Consider the following 22418-nt stretch of genomic DNA (forward strand, 5'->3'; position numbering starts at 1 on the left):
ATATGTTTCCTATAATGAGAACATTCTTTCAACATGTTCAAAACTTTGTTTTCTTCATGAAAGTTTGGCCAGTACTACTATATTTTGTTTTTAGAATACTGTTATGTATTGACAAAAGAAATATAAGATAATATAGAATAGATGGATTATGGCTAGCAGCGGAATTTAGGACATATATTTTGTACAATTTAATACTGTTCAGTTGGTGATACAACTTCTACCCACTGAATTATATAGACTGGTCAACATTCAGTCCTGAATGCACGAAGAAAACCCACCCTTATATATGATGAAAATAACATTTTTATTTCGATGAATTTCGTTTTATTATACAGGGAAATAAGAAAATATTTGTTTGTTTGATTTATTAATGTAAGGATAGGTTGATATGCATTTATATAAATAATCAAAGTATGAATTCATTTAGTACAAATACATCTAAACACATCTATACACAGACTGTGTGTACATAGATATTTCTCTTTTGGGTACAGCTGAGTTACGAACATGTACACTCCCAATAAACGATGAGAATTATATATCTTGAACAAACACACACGTGGATACATATATACTAGGTTTATTGGATAAATTTACTCATTTTACCAATGACTTTCCGATAGTACAAATATATAAGTCTTATATATAATTTGAGTGTGTTTTATGGTCAGATTCTATTTTTACGAAGTAATGAAATATTTACTATTATCATTATTAACTCATAAATTACCTTTTTAATGCATCTTATCTCCTATTCTATTCGTTACTGTCATCTCTCATCACTGTCTTCCCGCCTCACCCCACTCTACCATCTCTTTTCGATCTTCTTTCTCAATATATGTATCGAAATATGGTTCATCACTTTTTCCCTTCAACTTCTTATCTGATTATCTATAGAACAGTGTGTATACATAATTACTAATTTCAGTTTGTGTATGAACAAAGTTGGTTGGATTTATTTATTTATTTACTGTGTATTTTTGATATTCCATGTATATATATGTATGTATGTGTTTGTGTATGGGCATGTTTGTTTGCTGTATTCTTACCGACAGGTTGTACTCTTCCTTCTCTCTTTACTTGATTTCATTTTATGCATTTCTTCGTTGTCTACACCTTCCACTTTCATCTTGTATGCATGAATAAACGAGAATTCACGTTTCTTTGTGTTCTTATTAGAGAGAGATATTTATTTATTTTGCTAAATCCATTTAAGAAATTATTATTATTACTAGTAACATTCTATAAAATCAAATCAATTATGTTTTATTTATCAAAACTAAATATTTAACTGTGATCACATTTATTTCCCTTTTCTGGGATTTAAGTATCCTAATAATTGATCATGCGCATTAGAGTACTTAATAAGTGGTCAGTTTGAATTCGAATTTGATTCAATAAATTTTCGAAAGATTATTGTGATATTGTCATCAATGAAGTGAAATAATCACTGAATATTGGACAATATAAATTATCATAATATTGGGAGAAGTTTCTAGGAGCGTTAAATGTACTTCGGTGAAAATGTACTCGAATGATTAAGTGGACAGATGGGATGTTTGTGTTGTTTATTTTTGGAAGAGATATCTACATCAAGAGAAAAAACGAAAAAGAAAGTGAATAAATTTAATAGCACTAACGAAAATCCAAATTTGAAAAGTATCATGATCCGTAGTGCTACTTCAAAATCTGAGTGATTTGAAGGTAGTTTTCGCTGAATGGTTAGTGACCAATTGGCCAACCATTGAGATCTGGAGACTACTAAAGAGCTTTATCATCATATTTTATGTGTCTCAGCTTGTCAATACATGGTTCCATTCAATATTAAAATCTGGAACTCTCATAAAACTTCGTAACATATAGAGTTGACTTACTGGAGGATGAAATACTTGCAAACCCGTAGGCAACATTACATAATGTTTACACTATATCATGAGTTTAAAAGTGTTCATAAATGAAAGTCATCCGATTACAATCCAGTAAATGATTAGTAGTGTGCTTACCAGAATACTTTCAGGCATTGTATGTGATTCTTATGGGATTGAGAACATGGTTCAGTGCAGAATCTCAATGACCGTTCATTAAATCTCATCAAAATTATTAAAACAAAAAATAAAATTTATCAGTATTCAGTAAAAAAACCAATGAAGAGCATAAATATGATATAGATTGGATAAGTATTATTTCCATTTGAGTTTGTTTTCACTTTACATAATCACTCAGGTTTTCTTTTCACCACTGAAAAGTGTTTTTTTAATACCTCATTATGGGATTCGGTACATTTTACTCCGTTGATAGTTTCTGACGGTTACCCACCTTAAAGTTTGTTGAATTATCGATTTTCTTAAGATATGATTATTTTAATATGGTTAGGCTTACTCGTTGCTTCTTTTAGAGTCGTTTAGTGTAATTTAATTTCAGGCGATAGATTAAATAGAAAAATAGATAGACAGATTGTACTAGTTAACAAATTGTCAACTCATTAGAATTTCTGCTTTGATTCTGTACGGTAGTAGTAACAATGATTTACATCACGAAGTGACTTAATCTGTACAACTACTGAGAGGTTCGCATTCAGTACTCCTCATGAAAGAATCGAACACAGGACGTCCGGTCCCGCTCGCAAACGCTTAACCTACAGATCAGAATCGCCATCCAACGGTGTTAATGTCTAGTTTCAGTCAATCCACGATGTTGAGCGATCGTCTTCCATTGTCTTCGGTGGGTAATTGCCTTACATCCGACACGGTTAAACTCCACTGGTCACCACTTTTCACTAGAATCCCGAGGATTCTCTTTCGCATCAAGTTACCAATGAGAACATGATTTCCATGTGCAGTTTGTTGACAAGCACTTCCGAGGTGTCCTATACTAAGACAAAACGGCTGCTTCCACTTTCCCAGTTGTGGTCTAAAATTGATCGGTCCATGATTTTAGTGAAAATAACAACCGTTTTGCCTTAATATGAGACTAAAGAATATGTTCCAATGACCTCGTTTAAGATCAAATCCATCGCAGTGAAAACAAAACTTTAAGACCACTAATTTGACATTGAATAGTTTACATTTTCACAATGTAGTGTTTACTGATCTTCAGCGGTTGTTCAGATAAAGCAACTATTCTTTTGCCAACTTTTCTTTAAAATTCAAGAAAATGAAGCCGGGCAAACAAGATTTTCCCTCAATTCTCCTCATATACTTGAACTTTAACACAATAATAGCAGTAGTATATACGAGATTCCGTTATAGTTTATTCCTATGGCAACAACCTTTTCTATAAAATACGTTCAAATACATATAGGAATAAAGTTATACCATCCAATATGTTGTTCCTTAAGAAAGTCTAATCGACTAAGCATTTCATTTGTCAACTGAAATTCTCTTGTCAATTAACAAACCGAGAACTATTAATGTTTGTTCCAATGTGGAGAATTTAGTTGTTTGTTTTGTTTTTTTTCTTTCTTAATAACAACTGAACTTTCATAGTAGGTATCTAACACATCTAAGTTTTTATCTATTTACAAGTTAAATGAATAGTTTTGTCTACAAATTGGCATGTATAGTATTATTCGTAAACAGTTTAAACTTGTATTGTTTTCTACAATTTGATTATTCATTCATTGTTTTTTTTTTCTGTTTGGTTTAGTTTTTATCTTATACTTTTCTTTTATGTTTCATATCACCATGGTTATATTGAAAATCTTCAATTAACATAGGAATGACTCAGTTAGGTAAGTTCGATTTTAATTTATCAAAATACATTTTACGTCTTTTTTTTATATCATACTTGAGTGAAAAATGTTGTATATATCTCTGTACAAATTTATTTGTCTACTAATTGTGTCCTTTGTCTAACCCTTTTTTTTTCTCGATTGTTTTGATAAGTTTCTTCTTTTTATAATTAACGTTGTTTTTGTTGTTGTTTATTGATAATATTCATATAAGAGTGTTGGACAATTATTTCGTTTACAATGTCTATAGGCTCCCAAATGCCCTGATACGGCCGAGAGTGGAGAGGATCCGCTCTCCCTCTCGAAATGCTCTCACATGGCCACGCGTATATAGCCTCTGCCAGGGAAGTCCTACTCATTGCCTTCTTGCGCCACCGATGTTGTTTATGAAATTGAGAGGACGAAAAGTAAATGTCCGGCACTTTAACCGGGTTGGTGGACATGAAGAGTCCACCCAGGGGAGTTGGAAAACCTTGATTCCAAACCAATGGTGCACATGGGCTCCAGTACCCTGAGTGAACAAATGTCGTTGGTCACCAGCTACCATCGGACTGCATCTCCTTACGATGCTCCACTGCCTTGTGGATCTGACCTTCAGGTCGAATGCTCCGGGTGTGGCCTTCTAAGAAAACCACCTGTTTCGGTTTGGGCACCCAGGCAGTATTGCATCCCTCACACAAATCAAATGAGATTTGTGTGGCACATATGTATTCGGTGCCCGTTTGTACCAATATCTATGTGTTAAAACGAAATTAAAATAAAATAAAAGTGTTTATATGCATCCAGTGTATATTGGTATGATACTAATATTTCTAGTTTTCATGGCTATCACTTTGTATTCAATGAATTTACTTTAAATCTGATGACAGATAATGTTAAATTTAGTTAGTTCGTGATATTACACGGCGATCGTAGATTGCTTCAAACCTTATGGATTTTGATCCCAATTGAATCTATCATGAGATTGTGTGTGTGTGTGTACGCATCAATAATAAGTGACGAAATGGAAAAGTGCATATTGATAAAATCATTTTAATTAAAATATGGTTGAGAAATGAAACCTAATGCTATTAGAGTCAATAGTGGTCCCTTATAATTTTTTGATGTGAGGGTATATTTGCTTTACAATAAAACAAAGCAGCTATCTAATTCATTCTTTCTACAGATATTTTCCACTATAAAATTCTTAGATGTAAATGAATTCAAACATCATTCAGGCTGAACGTTAACTGAACTTTGTTTAACCTGAAAATGTTGTACTTCAATAAAATGTAATCAGAATTTGAGCTAAATTTCAGTACAATGCATCTCATTCTACTATTTCCAGTTCCAGTTGTCTATTTCAACATCTTATTAAAGATTAGATTTTACAATGTTTTTCGAATCACTTACCACCAATGATCATAGGAAATTTGATATATTCCATTTTTTTTTAAAAAACGGATTAATCTTACAACTTCTAGATTACTCTCACTTCTAGTTCAACTACTTTACTCTCTTTTAGATTTCATTTAGGCTCAAATAAGTGGTTTAATTGTATCATAGCTTTTTCATTTACAATTCAAAAGTATATATGCTTAGTTATTGATAATTAAGTAAACATTTTTACTTTCCTTTGTTTTTCAACTTGGTCAACAAGAGGGTTAACTTATACGTTGGTAGGATAGAAATTTTTTAGAGGTTGTTGTTAAACAGTCATTAAAATCCTGGAGGTCACTTAAAGTTTAAATCTCCGACTGCCGAACGATGACCTTAATGGTTTAAAAGTAACATGCCCAGTCGTAAGGTCCGAAAATCTTTGGTTAAAACTTTGAATGGATCAGGGATGTTCACTTTGTGTTTAGGTACACACTTTATTTTTTCCCCAAAGTTTGTGCGTTATGTAATCTATTATTTCTCCACAAACATTCCATATTTTTCAGTATTTTATTCATTTATTGAATTTATTCACATTCGTTAAATTCGCACCGGTCAGTGAACAGTTTTCTGTCCATTTCTAATTAAAGTAATAATTTGTTTCTTAGCTTGATCATTTCTTTTAAATTAGGCTGAAACATTTGTTTACGCCCTCTAACCATCTGGAGTTATAAGACTTTTTATTTTTTCCAAATTGAATACTCTCTCTGATGAAAAGTGAATATGTCTGTAAACCTTGTATTGGATGTTTCAAGCCCGAGAACTCACGACCTCATCAGGACTCGAACATAGGACTTTGGTGAGAGGCCTCTACGTTAAGACTACGATATGATGTATTCCAACCCAGAAAATGGTATTACATACGTATATATATAATCATGATAACGTCATAATAAAAGTTATTATATTCATTCGTATATGTGACAACAATACAAGATGGCACAATATCTTCAAGATACTCGTGAGCATGCAGAAGAAGTTTTGATGGAGTTTTATTCTCTGAGCTGGATGGTTTGGTTGTGGAGCTTTCATCGTTCTTGTGAACGACATCATCAGCACAAACTTCAGATAGAAGTGAAGTGTTCGAATTTCTCCATATGCTTGTTCTTTACACATCTGAAGTATGTGCTGATGATGTTGTTCAGAAGAACGATGAAAGCTCCACGACCGAACCATCCAGCTCAGAGAACAAAACTCCATCCAAATCATCCACCTGAGCTACAAATCTTCTCCACCATGCAGAAGAAGTTTAGGACTAACGTTGTAATTAATCTATAGTCTGAAAATAAATCCATTGAAAAATGCTTGATTTACTGGCTTCTTTTTGAAATGATTCCGTCACTCGTTTCGTTGAAAATAATATAAACCTCCGTATCTAGTCGATATGTCTGTATTGTCATAAGAGAACTTTTTTTAGAGAAATAGTATGTATGATACTTCACATACTCAGGACGTATACTGAAACGTGGAAATCTATTATGAAGATGAGTATATATCGTTTTTGATAACACTTTTTTAGAATCATGTAAGCAAATTAATCGTTTCTTTTAAATAGTATTTGTTTATTATTTACGTAAAGGATTAGGAGACACGTAAAAAAGATTGTTTGCTACTACCACCACTACTACTACTACTACTAATATTATTATCATTATTATTATTATTATTTTTATCATTGATGTTTCTTTTATGTTCTAATGTTAACAACACTTGTCTGAAATATTTTATTACCCTTCTTTATGGTGTTACAAAATCCTACAATGATAGTTATCAGTATAGTCCAGTTGAAAATCTTTTACAGAAATGTATTTTTTCCCACCTACTTTTGGTAATCTCTAGATTTCTCTCCAGTTTTTTTCCTCTCTTTCTGTCACTTCAATTTTTTTCTAGATTTGAAATACAGTTATTGTAATGTATTGGTAAATTTTAAAGTCATTAGTATGAATTCACTTCTGAGTTGGTGGTGAGTATTTATAGTTCAGGAGGATGATTTAGATGGAGTTTTGTTCTCTCAACTGAATAGTTTGATCGTGGAGCTTTCATTGTTATTCTTTACTATCAAACCATCCAGATCAAAAGAAAAAAGTACTCCACCTAGGACTTTGCTTCACCTTGGAAAAAAGTATAACTTTATCATTAACTAACACTAGATAGGTGATTCATTGTAGTTGGAAACATTTTCTAATATTACGCATCCGCGAAACGTATATTTCGTGCTCTTTTTAATCAAAGTATATCGTTATGAAGAAAAATAACAGGAATTCATTTCATTCAATACTCATCAGTTGTTTGCTTATTTTAATAAATTTGTTAATTAAAAAGTAATACGAATATCTGTATCAGTATGTTGTAGCAAAAATCTAAACAAATTTGAAAGTTATTGAATAAAAAATGAAAAACAAATATGTTAATAGAAGAATTAATGCCCTGAAACCTTGATTAAACTAATAATATCAGAAGGGATTTTTGTGGGGATTTTAGAAATTTCACTGATTGAAATCATAAGTCAATTGAAGCTAGACCACCACAGAAAACCTAGAGGCACTGGATGGCCTTTTCGTCCTAGTATGGGACTCTTCAGCAGTGCGCATCCACGATCCCTCACCTCGCGAAGGTGAAGTGATTATACACGAGAATGAATTCAATTAATAATATTTAAAAATTACATAGTTTATGACTAGTTAGATATAAGTAAACGTTTGAAGCGAACGGTACGGGGTTCGAGTCCCGAAGTGAACATCAACTCCAGGATGCAAGTACATCCTGCTAACAAGTCTCAAATAGGATGAAACGCGCTTCCTGAATTCTACTGCTGGTCACCAAACGTTTTAGGCTGAAATATTTATTATAAATTTTAAGGATATTTTTCTTTTTACTACTTCTTTATTTCCATTTTAATGTTCATAGAGAAAGTACATAGTTCAGAAATGTATTCTCTTCTCCCCTATTTTGTATTTCAATTATTATCTAATTAAATTGGATTGAATTATTAATAGAAACTGTTTTAATTTAATTAATTAATTAATCATTTTTTTGCTTAAATTATCTAGAATTTTCCAATTTCTTTCTTTATTACTCTTGTTGTTGTTGCAATTTTTCCCACTATTGGTTCTTTCTTTTCATTGATATCTTCTTCCTCCTCTTTTTCTTCTTCTTCTTTTCCTTCAGAGGTTTTTAGTTCTTACGTGTCTGTTTATTTTCACTTCTCAATTCATTCTAATGTGTATTTTGTCATGTTCAAAAAATATTAAATCAATTTTACTATCAAATCTGTTATTTTATACTATCGTCTAATTTATTTCAACTTAGTGAATGTTTTCTTGTTTGTTTTTTCCTGGTTTAACACTTTGTCGTCAACAGTGTCGTTTATCGTTTGTTCACTTGCATCATCATCATCTTCATCTTTGCGATAAAGGGTTTGTTTGTATAAAATACAATCTCATTATGTAATAAGACTTACAGAGTTAATGATACAATATAGAGAATCATTTTTCAATTAGTTAATTAGTTTTAATTTAATCAAACGATAAAATTATCTTTGTTAAGATTGTTTTTCTTTTTGATACTAAAACAATTTGAAAAGTAGCTTTATTTTTATAGACATTTTTCGGTATCATCAACGTGAATTTTTTTCACTGCTTGAGTATATACTACTCATCATGAAAACGTAGTGTGACTAATGTAAATCAACATAAATATTGTCATTGCTTAAAATGAGTCTCAATTTCAATATGAACAGACTACGACTGTTGATTTCTGAAATTGTTTCGTTGATCAAACCTGGTTTAAACAATGTTTTGGTGGGAATTAAAATCTCAGCTGCGTTATTAAACGAAAAACCGAATGTACCTAATCTATCTAGAGGAGAAATGTATGCTCTAAAACAGCTACGTAAAGACAGAAAAATTGTTATTTTAAGAGCAGATAAGGGAAACGCCACTGTTTTTATGAATAATTCTGATTATGAATGAAAAGTCAACGAATATCTCCACAGTGGACCTTACGAAAAAATTATGAATAACACACGTAGAGCCACTTTGAATAAGTTGAAACGGCCAAATTGCTACAGACATTAAAATCCAAACTAGGACCATCTCTATGGTCCTTGTAGATTTTATGGAATACCAAAATCCATAAAACAAACGTCCTTATAAGACCTGTGGTTTTATAAACAAATTCACCAACCTACAATCTTTCTAGATATCTAACCAAGATTCTTAATCCGTGTGAAAGTGAAATCAAATACCGAATAAGAAATTCTAATGAATTCAAAGACATTATCACTACTATTCGCATCGAAGATGATGAATTAATGACAAGTTTTGATGTTTTATCTTTGTTCACTAATGTTCCTATTAGCAAGGTTTTAGACATTGTGTATAATCTCTTAAAGTCTAACCCTGAACTTGAACAACGATGTCTATGAGGTCCCTCAGACACTATTAAAATTCTAGATCTATGTTTACATTCAACTTTCTTCAATATTCGAGGAGATTTGTACAGGCGAACAGAAGGTGTGGCTATGAGATCACTAGCCTCTCCATTTGCTGCTAACCTATTCATGAATTTATTGGCAACAAGTGCAATCACAATGTGCCCACTTCCATCCAAAGTTTGGTTAAGATACTCAGTTGACACTTTTGTCATTATTAAATGTGATGAATTAGACAAACTGTTTAAACACGTCATTATTTATGACAAAATCAAATTCACTAATGAGTTGGAATCCTTCGAACACAAATGGCCTCTTCTGCACTGTTTGGTTGAAAGGAAATGTAATGATTCTTTAAAAATTATTATGTTCCGGAAGCCAACATATTTAGATTATAAGTCAGCCCATCACCGCATCAAAGTGACAGTGATCAAGAATTCAATAACCGGAATCCCAAAACTCGTCACTGAACCAAATGATATAGAAACGAAAATGAATTTAATTATATGCAATCTGATGTTGGGTAATTATTCGAGAGATTTCATTAAAAAAATAATTAAGGCCGAAGACAAACACGGTATTGATCTCATATCGTAAAGGAATTTCAGAAGAGATCAGAAGGATCCCAACTCTCCAAAACGTAAGATTATTATTTCGAACAAACAATACTCTAAGATCAAAACTGGAATCAAAAATCTTATACACAAGGAGGAACAACAAAATTGTGTTTATGTAGTCAAATATAGTGATCGTAATGCTACATATTTAGGTGAAACATCAAGACATCTGAACGTGAGAGTGAGGGAACACAAACTGTGCTTAAAGCACGTTCCTAAATCCTCAGATGATAAAAAAAAACTCGAAAACAAATCAGCGATATCATAACACTTGATAGAGTTGGATCATACAATTCCTTTCAATGGCACAAGAATCCTACGAAAAGGTTTTAATTATAATGGCTAACAGCTGAAGCCCTACATATACAGGAAAATCTGAATAGTATTAATAGGAGAGATGGGATACAATTAGCTGTCACATGACAACTAATAATTAATAAATAAACCTTAATTTCTTATTCTATTTAATTTATCACTTATTATCTAGAAGCACTGAACGGCCCTTTCGTTATAGTATAGGACTCCTAAGCAATGCTTCCAGGTTTTCAATTGTGGTCTAGCTTAAATTGACTCATTAATTCGACTATTAAAATTTCCTAAAATCTTCACAAACCATTGTCTTAATAATTATCTGAATATATTGAACAATTAGCTGGAACAGGAAAAGTAACACAAACATTCACTCCTTCACTTTTATTTTGTTTATTTATCTTCATTTTATGCATGGTGGGACATATTTGATTCATATCATATTTATAAATTTTATGTTTTCTTTAAAAATTCACCGGTTAGAGGTGACGAATTGTCAATGAAAGTCCTTCTCACGTCTTAGATTTACCTACGAATACACACAATCTGTTATCTTGACACACTTTTCGTTTTATACACACTACAGTAAATACCTACTTTAAACATGATTAGATGACCTATTTAGTATATAATTAACCAGAGAACCATGTACTTACTTATATTCGATAATTTCGATGTTTGATTATATTTGATTGAAAAATATTGGGACAGATTGCCAAGCGGAATGTTGGGTTTACTTCAAATTCAGTATCTAAGATTTTACAAATACATTCTTCCTCTTTAATGTCATACATCAACTCGGCGCCCAAATACTTTGGAACTATTCGATCAAATTTAGACGAAAGTCCTTATATACTAATGTAATATAGTTTATTTATTTAGGACAAGTTTATGTAATCAGTTTTGACCGACACTACTTTTGATTTTGAGAGCAAGTGATTCTACTGGTCCACATAAATCTAAGTATATAGAGCAGAATTTCTTTTTTTCATCCACTGAATGAACATACAAACATCCAACCACTAATCTACCGCATGACGAGATTTACATTCCACTTGTTTTTGAATCGTATATCTTAATGACTGATAGATGAGTATGGGTTACAAGTTTCATCCCATTTGTTTTACTTGTTAGCGAGGTTTACTTGGATTCTGGTCTTATCTACTTGAAAGTGATCCATTTCAGAACCTTCTAAATCGTCCTAAAATATTTGTTATTTACTGAAGTTTAACCATGTGACGTTTAGATGAGCTTCCGTTACTATGTAAAACTATTATTTGAAACCTTTAATACTTCAAATTATAAAATCGTAATAGCCTTTAACAATCTCGAACAGTGGATTTATTTTTCATTGAAAAGAATACTTATTTGTTACCGCTTTCAATTTTTTATTTTCGCATTACCACTAACTCTTATCAACTGAGGTGGTTGAGATGTGTTACGTATACCCAGCCACCGCCTACCTCAATGGGCGATGTTTTCTGATGCAGAAGTAGGCCGAAAGAAAGCTATGGAGGCCAAGCCATAACATTACATTGATCTATAAAGTCCCTGACGACTGGACTTAGCCATGTTATTCGGTGTAGACTACCTGGTTGGGGTCTGTATGGCTATCGTAACCAATGGTTAGAGACTTGAAATGACATGGCTCAAAACAGTTTTCAATGGCGTAAGTGCATCGATTTGTTGTCCTTTCACAAATTCTGAGCTTATAAATTCCTCTAAGCATTTTTGTTTCCCTGATTTATATTTTGTTTCCGAGTGGTATCTTCGATGCTTAATCTTTCCTATTCCCACTGATACTGTTACTACCTTTATTGTTCTAGGATTTCGGGAGACAACTTCATCTGTATACTAATGAGGTATGACAAATTGAAGCGATGTACATACGTACAGGTCCTACGTTGTGACCGATTGGCTTAACTAACTGTAACCCTGGCTTAAATATGGAGCGATTGGTACTAAACTTGTCTGTAATCATCTGTTTGATTCATTTTATGTTACCTTAATTTTAATCGTAATCTATGTGTTTTATGCTGTAGAACTTTGAAACAAAGGGGTTGGAAACTGACTCATCTACAGTTTTTCATGAACTCGTATATTATATATCTCTTGTTGATAGCATTTCGACATAATGACCAACTGCAAAACCGCACACTTGAAAAACTGTGTCTGTCATAGCATATAGATCTGTTTGTGGAAGATGACATTACAGTCTACAGCTAAATATTTTATTGACTAAACAATAATTTTACTTACTTAATATGTTATTAATACTTACTGAGATCATAGATTTTTCTTCCCAGTCAACATTGAATGAATTCTCTATTTTGTTTTCTTCTTGTGTTTATTGTTCCTCTCCACCCTTTTTTATTATTTGTCTCCACTATTTTTTTTTCAATGAAAAAATTTTGGTTTCATAATCTCCTGTCGTCGTTCCTCTTTCTTTACCATATTCATTTGTATTAATTCATAATGGTAAGCAGAAAGCTACAATAATGATGGTGGTTTTGTTGAATTGGATTTTCTATTCATTGCCAACTTACATTCTTGCTTGATTTCTCTTTCTCTCTCTCCCTCTCTCTCCCTCTCTTGTTATCCATGGTGAATATCAGAGTTGAAAAGAACCTTTTGGCTTTGGATAAATTCAGTTCAGTTTACTTTTTTTTTCTTAATTCGTCATATTGAAGTTAAATGATAAATCAAAAATAGACATATGAATTGTTTGTTTGTTTTTTTCCTACTTATGGTCAGTTTTTTCGTTCTTCTTCTTCTTCTTCTTCATATTTTCAATAGAACTTTTTCTCTTCATCTATTTACTTACCGATTTCTTTTTTTTTTCTTCCTCCTGTCCTATTATTTTATGCGAGATTTCAACTGTCAAATATTATTAACTAATTAATCATTATTGGGATTTTTGTCATTTATTCTGGAAAAAAATAAGACGATTCTAGATGAGTTTGTCAAATGTACATCAATGCATAGTCATGAAAAAGGTTGACATAATTGAATAGATTATAATGAATGTATGTTCTTGAGATAGCAGTTTTTGTATTTGCATTTGCATCACAATTAACGTATTGTTGTTTGAATGATCTTATAATAATAATAACAATGATAATGGGGAAAGAAAACATATTAGGGTAGAATGCTGACGCATATAATAATTATGGGATATATGTCGTTGTCTAGGAGTTTTAACTATCACTCGAATGGGAATACATTTTCTCTAGGTATTCATATATCACTGAGAATGGTAAATGTAGTAAAAACATAACATTTTTGCAACATTGAATGATGATTTTCGGATTGGAACATACTACCTACACCTTAAGTTTGGTAATGGCTTTATGACAATGAAATTCTAGATGAGTTAATCAAAAAAGATGTCCATGTTATTATTTATTTGTGTTATTGAATGACATTTTACTCCAATTTTTTATTTGTTATGACAATGTGACATGGCATAGAATCAGTCACAATTTGAGAATATACGTTCACAGGTTATCTTCTCTCAGTTTCAGAATAATTTTATGTCTATTACATCGTTTAATATTTCTTTACTGCTCATAATACTTCGGTTTTCATCTTACTGAGTTGAAATTCTGAGACACTTAAACCGATACACATTTGTGCCAGGCTTTTGGTACTTATGACAAACTAAATTGTAATCCTTCAATCCGTAAACAGTGCAAGTTGATTTTTGAAAAAAAACAAACACTAATCATCAAACAGATCATTAGCTGAATTATTTAGATATTTGATTTTTAAAACCAATGTGTATCAGGTTCAAACACACTCTTTACCTGGTTCTGTTTTAATCGCCAGCTATTTTCATTAGATCTCAGATAAATAGAGTGACTGAAAGCCCATAGTACATAAACATACGCTTGATAAACGAGTGCTGTTGTAAACGATAGAGTGACTTTTTTCATCCTCAGTAACTGGTTTGTGTAGCACTACTGAGAATGAAGAATTTAAGTTCGTGTGCAATATCTAAACCAACTGATAACCACATTGAGTTCCTCAAAAGACAAGTTTTAATCAGTAGAGCAGTAATTCAACATGAAAGACATCCAACTTTTAAGCACAAAGTCATTAGTTCTAACCCTACTTCACTTTAGGTTTGCACAACCCTATTGTACCGCTAGCTCTCACACTTAAAATTTGGCTTAAAGCAGCGTACACAAATCTGTACCTGATAAATGAGTCCTTCATAAATTATGAAATTTGTAATGGACTGTAATAGAAATGAAATGGTTTGTTGTTATTTTCCTCCTGTGTTTAAAGTTTGTTAATTACACTACATTCGATTATACTCTCCTTTTTTGTCATAATTCATTCATATCATGAATCCAGTTCAGTGTGAACGCCGACTGAAATACGCGCGCATATCTTGAAGTGATAATTTAAAGTTTTACTGCAGATTGATGAATTTCGTTTTGCTAAAATCTAACATCTTTGAGATTATTTAACCAACTATTCAGGAGATAATAGTAAAATATTTTTCTTCTAGTATGTTGTCTACCTTTCACAAGTCTTCTTCATTTCCATCTCATTCAATATTCAGTTTTATGTCAACTAATTCTACTTAATTTACTTTCTCATCATCCATGTATTTGGTTTAGGTGTTTATTATTCACACTTTCACTTCGTAGTACGAGTACCGTTTTTTTCTCCATAAATAATTCATTGTCTCTGTTCAATTCTTTTTTTCTTCTTGACAAAGATGAGCTCATTCTCTTTTTTCTTTTTCTGTTAACTTTCTTGGTTTGTTATTTTGTTTTTACGGACTTATTCAACAAGATAAATATTACTCGGATGATTTGGTTAATCATTAAATGATACACTTTCATTTCACCCCTATTTGATGCTTTCTTAGACATACCCACATCCAAATAAACTTTCATACCTACATACTTACTTACTTACTTACGCCTGTTACTCCTCGTGAAGGAGCATAGGCCGCTCACCAGCATTCCCCATCCAACCCTGTCCTGGGCAGTCATTTCTAGCTCCGTCCAGTTGTAATTCATCGTTTTCATATCTGCTTCTATTATCCGACGCAATGTGTTCTTTGGCCTTCCACTTTTCCGCTTCCCTTCAGGATTCCAAGTTAGAGCTTGCCTCGTGATGCAGTTTGACGATTTGCGTAATGTATGTCCTATCCATTTCCATCATCTTTTCCTAATTTCTTCTTCAGCTGGAAGTTGGTTTGTTCTCTCCCACAGAAGGCTGTTGCTGATGGTATCCGGCCAATGGATGTTGAGTATCTTGCGAAGACAGCTATTTATAAATACTTGTACTTTCTTGATTGTGGTTGTTGTAGTTCTCCAAGTTTCAGCTCCATACAGTAGAACTGCCTTGACGTTCGTATTGAAGATTCTCACTTTGATATTGGTTGAAAGTTGTTTTGAGTTCTATATGTTCTTCAATTGTAGGAATGCGACCCTTGCTTTGCCGATCCTCGCCTTTACGTCTGCATCGGATCCTCCTTGTTCATCGATGATGTTTCCCAGGTATGTGAAGGACTATACATCTTCCGGAGTTTCGCCATCAAGTGTGATTGGATTGCTGTTCTCCGCTTTGAATTTGAGAACCTTAGTTTTCCCTTTGTGTATGCTGAGGCCTACTGATGCAGAGACTGCTGCTACACTGGCTGTCTTTATCTGCATCTGTTCGTGTGTACGTGATAGGAGAGCTAGGTCATCTGCGAAGTCCAAATCGTCTTATTGATTCTGAGCTGTCCATTGTATTCCGTGTTTTACTTCAGATGTGGAGGTCTTCATAATCCAGTCGACCACCAGAAGAAAGAGGAAGGGAGAGAGTAAACAGCCTTGTCTGACTCCGGTCCTTACTTGGAATGCATCTGTCAGCTGTCCTTCATGCACTACTTTGCACTGTAGTCCGTCGTATGAGTTCCGGATAATATTGACAATCTTCTCAGGAACTCCGTAGTGTCGAAGAAGTTTCCATAACGTCCTCCTATCTACACTGTCGAATGCCTTTTCATAATCAATGAAGTTGATGTATAATGATGAGTTCCACTCAACTGATTGTTCGACGATGATCCGTAGTGTTGCAATTTGGTCTGTGCACGACCGATCCTTACGGAATCCAGCTTGTTGATCTCGAAGTTGGGCGTCTACTGCATCCTTCATCCGGTTCAGCAACACTCTGTTGAAGACTTTCCCTGGTATTGACAGTAGTGTTATGCCTCTGTAGTTTTCACATTTGCTCAGATCTCCTTTCTTTGGAATCTTGACGAGGTGTCCTTCTTTCCAGTCCATCGGCACTTGTTCCTCCTCCCAAATCTTTTTGAATAGAAGGTAAAGCATGTTTGTAGCTACTTCGATGTCTGACTTCAGTGCTTCAGCTGGTATGTTGTCAAGTCCTGCTGCTTTCCCGTTCTTGATTTTTCTGATGACCATTCTGATTTCTTCGGTCGTTGGTGGATTGACATCTATAGGAAGATCTATGTGTGCTGCTTCGATGTCCGGTGGATTCATTGGAGCCGGCCTATTCAGGAGTTCCTCGAAGTATTCTACCCATCTGTTTCACTGTTGTTGAATTTCAGTGATTGGCTTGCGTTCTTTGTCTCTGACCGGTCTCTCTGGTTTACTGTATTTCCCTGCTAGTTTCTTCGTTGTATCGTGAAGTTGTTTCATATTTCTTTCTCTAGCAGCTTTTTCTGCCGTCGTTGCTAGTTCTTCCACGTATTTCTTCTTGTCGGCTCTAATGCTCCTCTTCACTTGTTTGTTTGCTTCTATGTATTCAGCTTGTGCTTGGACTTTCTCTGCTCGTGTTCGGCTGTTGTTTATTTCTGCCTTCTTGTTCTTCCTTTCTTTGATCTTGTCCAGTGTTTCTGTAGAGATCCATTCCTTATGATGGTATTTCTTTAGACCGAGAACCTCTTGACACGTTGAAGTCAATGTTTCTTTGATGCCTTTCCAGTTGTCCTCCATAGTAGTTTCTTCTTCCTTCAGTAGATCTTGTAAGGCTTGGAATCTGTTGTTGAGAGCTATCTTGAATTCATTGAGTTTGACAGTATCTCGAAGGAAGGCTGTATTGAACCTTTGTATTGCTGTTTGTCCACTTGTCCAGTTCTTTTTTAGCTTCAGTTTCAAATTGGCTACAACTAGGTGGTGATCTGAAGCTACGTCAGCTCCTCTCCTGGTTCTCACATCTTCCATTGTCCTTCGGAATTTTTTTTTATGCAAATATGGTCTATCTGGTTCTCTGTAGTGTGGTCCGGTGAGATCCATGTAGCCTTGTGTATACGTTTGTGTGGAAATATTGTGCCTCCTATGACCAATTTGTTGAATGCACATAGATTTGCAAATCTTTCTCCATTTTCGTTTCTTTCTCCCAGTCCATGTCGTCCCATAATATCTTCATATCCAGTGTTGTCTATTCCGACTTTGGCATTTAGATCTCCCATCAGAATGGTGAGGTCCTTTCTTGGGCATTTGTCAATGATTGACTGCAGCCGCTCGTAGAACTGATCTTTAATTTCGTAGTTGCTATCATTGGTGGGTGCATAACATTGGATAATATTCATTAAGATCCCCTCCTTCTTTGTTTTGAATGATGCTTTGATGATTCTGGATCCGTGAGATTCCCATCCTACAAGTGCATTTCGTGCTACTTTGGACAGCATAAGAGCGACTCCCTGAGTGTGTGGAGCATTGTCCTCTTCGTGACCGGAGTATAGTAGCATCTCTCCCGTAGCTAGCCTTTTCTGTCCAGCTTGGGTCCAGTGGGTTTCGCTGATTCCCAGTACTGCTAAGTTGTATCTCTTCATTTCCATTGATATTTGACTGGTCTTCCCGGTTTCCCACATTGTTCTAACGTTCCATGTACCTATAAAAATTTTTGCTCTGGTTGTTAGAAGGGGCATCGGCCTCGTGGCTTCCGAAGGAACTCGGCTTTCACAATGAGGCGTCATAATTCTTCTAAATGAAGATCTTCTAACTCCCAGGGCAGAGTTTAAATGGTTTGGATTATTTTTTCTGGTAAGCGTTTTTTTAGCGAGTTAGTTTTCTACGGGATGGGGACGCTAACCCCATGCCCAACCCTCCTCCTTTACCCGGGCTTGGGACCGGCAGCAACCCTATAAGAGCTACAGGCGGAGTTTTCATACCTACATACGTACATATAACAATCTACTAATAATCTACTATATGTGACTTATAATTTCAGCCAGACATAAAAAATGTGAATCAACACATACAGAGAAAATATGCATACTCATACTAAATATGCAGTAATACTATTTTTGACCATTACTTTAAGTAATGGCTGATATAAGTTGCTTGGCTCACCAAATTTTTTAAACTTTTGTACTTTACAATTATATTTTCTTTTCCCAGTTAGTTTCTCTAATCTTATTTGAATCCAGTCATCTTTCTCTGTACTGTAATAATCTGATTGGTATTAGCTGATCAATGGTATGAGTTTGTTGAGATTGACGAGTTTCATTGAAATCCTGAACCAATTCAAATTAAACTATGAATGAAAACCTGGAAACACTTGACGACTGTTTCGTCCTACTATCGGACTCCTCATCTGTGTGCATCCGCGATCTCGCACTCGGAATCCAACCTGGGAACTTTGGGCTCAAGAGCGAACACTTTACCTCTGGATCACTGAGACACCATATAGTGGTATTATTGTCTAACTTTAAGCAATCCACGATATGCTAATACAGGATTCACTTCCATCCCTGTTATCAAGAAACTTATTTATTCGAGTAATTTTTTCATCTTATAAATATTTATGCCATCAGTCTAGAAGATTATAGATGCAGTATTAGTCTCCATCTTTACAACTAGGTTAATTCGTTTCATCCAATATACCCGTGAAAATATTACAGTCATTCCTATATGACCCATTTTTTCAAAGGATTATTTTTGAGAAAACATTTCTCGTACTCCCATCTAATCAATAAACTACAAAATGCTTTCTTTTAGTTTACCTTGAAAAATTGTCTTTCTGTCCGTCATTAAATGTTTCTTCTACTACCATTAGAGAACCAGAAAATTACCCTTCTTATTGTGTATATCTGTGTTTTATATTTCTCTGCCTTATTATAGAGTATAAGCCTGGGAACACCTCTTTCTATGTTCTACTGTATATTGATTGTGTCTGCATCAACTACTTTCTTTATTCTAGTTATTTTCAAAACTTGCCAAATTTTTCAGTAATTAATTCCTCCTACTTACTCTTCTCTTTCCTATTCTATTCCTCTAAGTTCCTTATTTAAATGTATTATTTTAAACAAATCATATTTTTATCTCTTTCTATCTCTCTAACTACTGCAAAATAATGCTAACTTTTAAAGAGAGTCAAGTTTATTTTCTAGAATATAAGTAGTCATTTTAGTTTAATAGCTTTGCATGTTCTGTATGTTACTCGTGTAGTATTTAACTACTCATGGCATAATGGATTTATCAAACGGAAAAAGGCATAAATTGAGTTTTGTTCACATTCCTATGTATATATGTTTGTGTGTATGTCTATTGATAAGAAGTATTTTTCAGATTGTGACACAACGCTTGTTCAAGGAACAGTTTCTTACAAGGCTATACACTTAATGATGATTTTTGTAAGAAAATCTACAAATGTTGAATACATTGTCTGTTATTCATTTGTATTGAATATTTTCTAAACTACACAACGACCATATCTATTATTATCATAAGAATAAAGAAGTTTACAATGTTTCGTATATATTCGTCATAATTATACAGTAGAGTAGATACTATTGTACAATATATTTAGAAATGATCGGCGAGACTATAATTTATGGATGAGCCAATCAGATTTAGGATAACAGGTCTTAGATTTTAGAGCGGAATTCATTCACCCATTGGGCTAAATAGAGTCTTGGTATTATAGCTGATGCCAGTTCGTGATGAGAACCCTAAATCTAATTCCTAACCCTAATCATTAGCTGTAAATCATAATCCTTATTCTTCAAACTGCTTTATAACCCTCATTTAGCCCTAGTAAGTAGGTAGACACTCTTAAGGTCACTTTGGCTTCGCTCAATGGTCGTCCAAAAACTATAGTGTCACCAATTTATCTACATTCTCTAGAATTTCTAATCCATTATTATTGTATTTCAGTGACTGAAATAAGGCATGCATCATTGAATTATGAATGAACTAGACAATGTAACACGTGAAATTAGTGAATTTTTTTCTATAAATTTCGAATTAAATCTGTCCAATATATGTCATCTTTGAATCTGAAAGGTCATTCAAGTTTGGTATAGGAAAATGCTTATGTAATTTGTCGTGTTGTAATCACTGTGATAAAATAAGATAAATCATGTGGATATAAAAGATAATAGAAATGTTTTTTTCTTTCTGGTTAATCGAGACAAAACTAATAATAATAATAATAATAATAATAATAATAATAATAATAATAGTAATGGTAATGATAATAATAACGCAGTTGCGTGAATACGGAATGTTGTAGATCAGGGTCGTTGTGAGAATAAAGATATGAGACTAATGTGAACTGAGAATGATAAATGTTCTCAGAATATGGACCCAACTTAAACCAGTCACTTTTGGCATATGTGCATTCTGAGCAGCTACATCTGGCTTGTGAGTCCCGAATGTGACGAGATGCGTTTCTTGAATTTTACTCCGAGCCATTACCTAATTTTACCAAAATACTTGTGAATATCTGAGAACATCAAGACAATTCGCCCAGGATGGCCATATACCAAAAGTGGCTAATCATTTTCAGTGCTTAACTCCAACAACAGGAAGACATAAACACTTGTAAATTACTATCAGTAATGTTTTAATCTTTTTGTTAAACTAAATTATTTATATAACTGTCGGTCAGTTATAACTGACCATGGTTATTCATGCTGATAGACTTTTTTAAGGTTCTGAGGTGTTCACTGTTTATATAGAGAGAAAGACATATCTAGTAAATTGGATATAAGTGATAGTTAATCATTACATTTAATGTCTCTAAGCTTGGATTATAATTCTTTTTATCCACAAAGACTACCTTTTCTTACTCAGCAATAAATGATATGCATCGAATTTATGACTTGATGCTGCAACTTCAAATTCAACATTTTATTTTTAAACTATTTACTCTCTCTCATTCATAATAAGAATCTTTTTGTATTCGTTCCCATGAACCACCTATTTCAATAATTGGTAATACCTTCAATAACAAAAAGAATCCTATCTCATCTCATTCTATTTTGTTTATTGTTTACCTCAATGTTTATTGAATTAAAGATTGTAATTGTTTTTTTTTATATTTTTATCTTGAAATATCTTTAATGAATTTTCTTTTAAAATTTTTTTTCTTCTTTTTTACAGTTAATGACACAAATTAATTTTAAATCTTTCACTCTCCCCCCCTTACATCAAAAAAAGTAATGAAGATCTATTTAGTCACTATGTAGGATGATTGTAAATTAACATTTTGTCAAATATTTCATTCCATTTTATGGATAATAAGAAGAAAAAAATTTTTCATTTAATAAATAAATGGATTGGTTGAAGTTAGACATTAACACCGTTGGATGCCGGCTCAGTGGTCTAGTTGGTTAAGCGCCTGGCGCGAGACTGATAGGTCCTGAGTTCGAATCTCGCGGTGGGCGGGATCGTGGATGCGCACTCTTGGTTGAGATCATGAACCGATTGATGTTAGACCACCATTGAAAACCTGGAAGCACTGGACGGCCGTTCCGTCCGATTATGGGACTCCTTGGCAGTGCTCATCCATGATCCTGCTCGCGGGGTTCGAACCCAGGGCCTTCAGCCTCGCGCATGAACGCTTAACCTACTAGACCACTGAGCCGGCATCCAATGGTGATAGTGTCTAACATAAACCAATCCACGAAATTGTGCGACTATCTTCCATTGTACTG

Source organism: Schistosoma haematobium, chromosome 3, assembly GCF_000699445.3.
Source record: "Schistosoma haematobium chromosome 3, whole genome shotgun sequence".
Classification (NCBI taxonomy): Eukaryota; Metazoa; Platyhelminthes; class Trematoda; order Strigeidida; family Schistosomatidae; genus Schistosoma; species Schistosoma haematobium.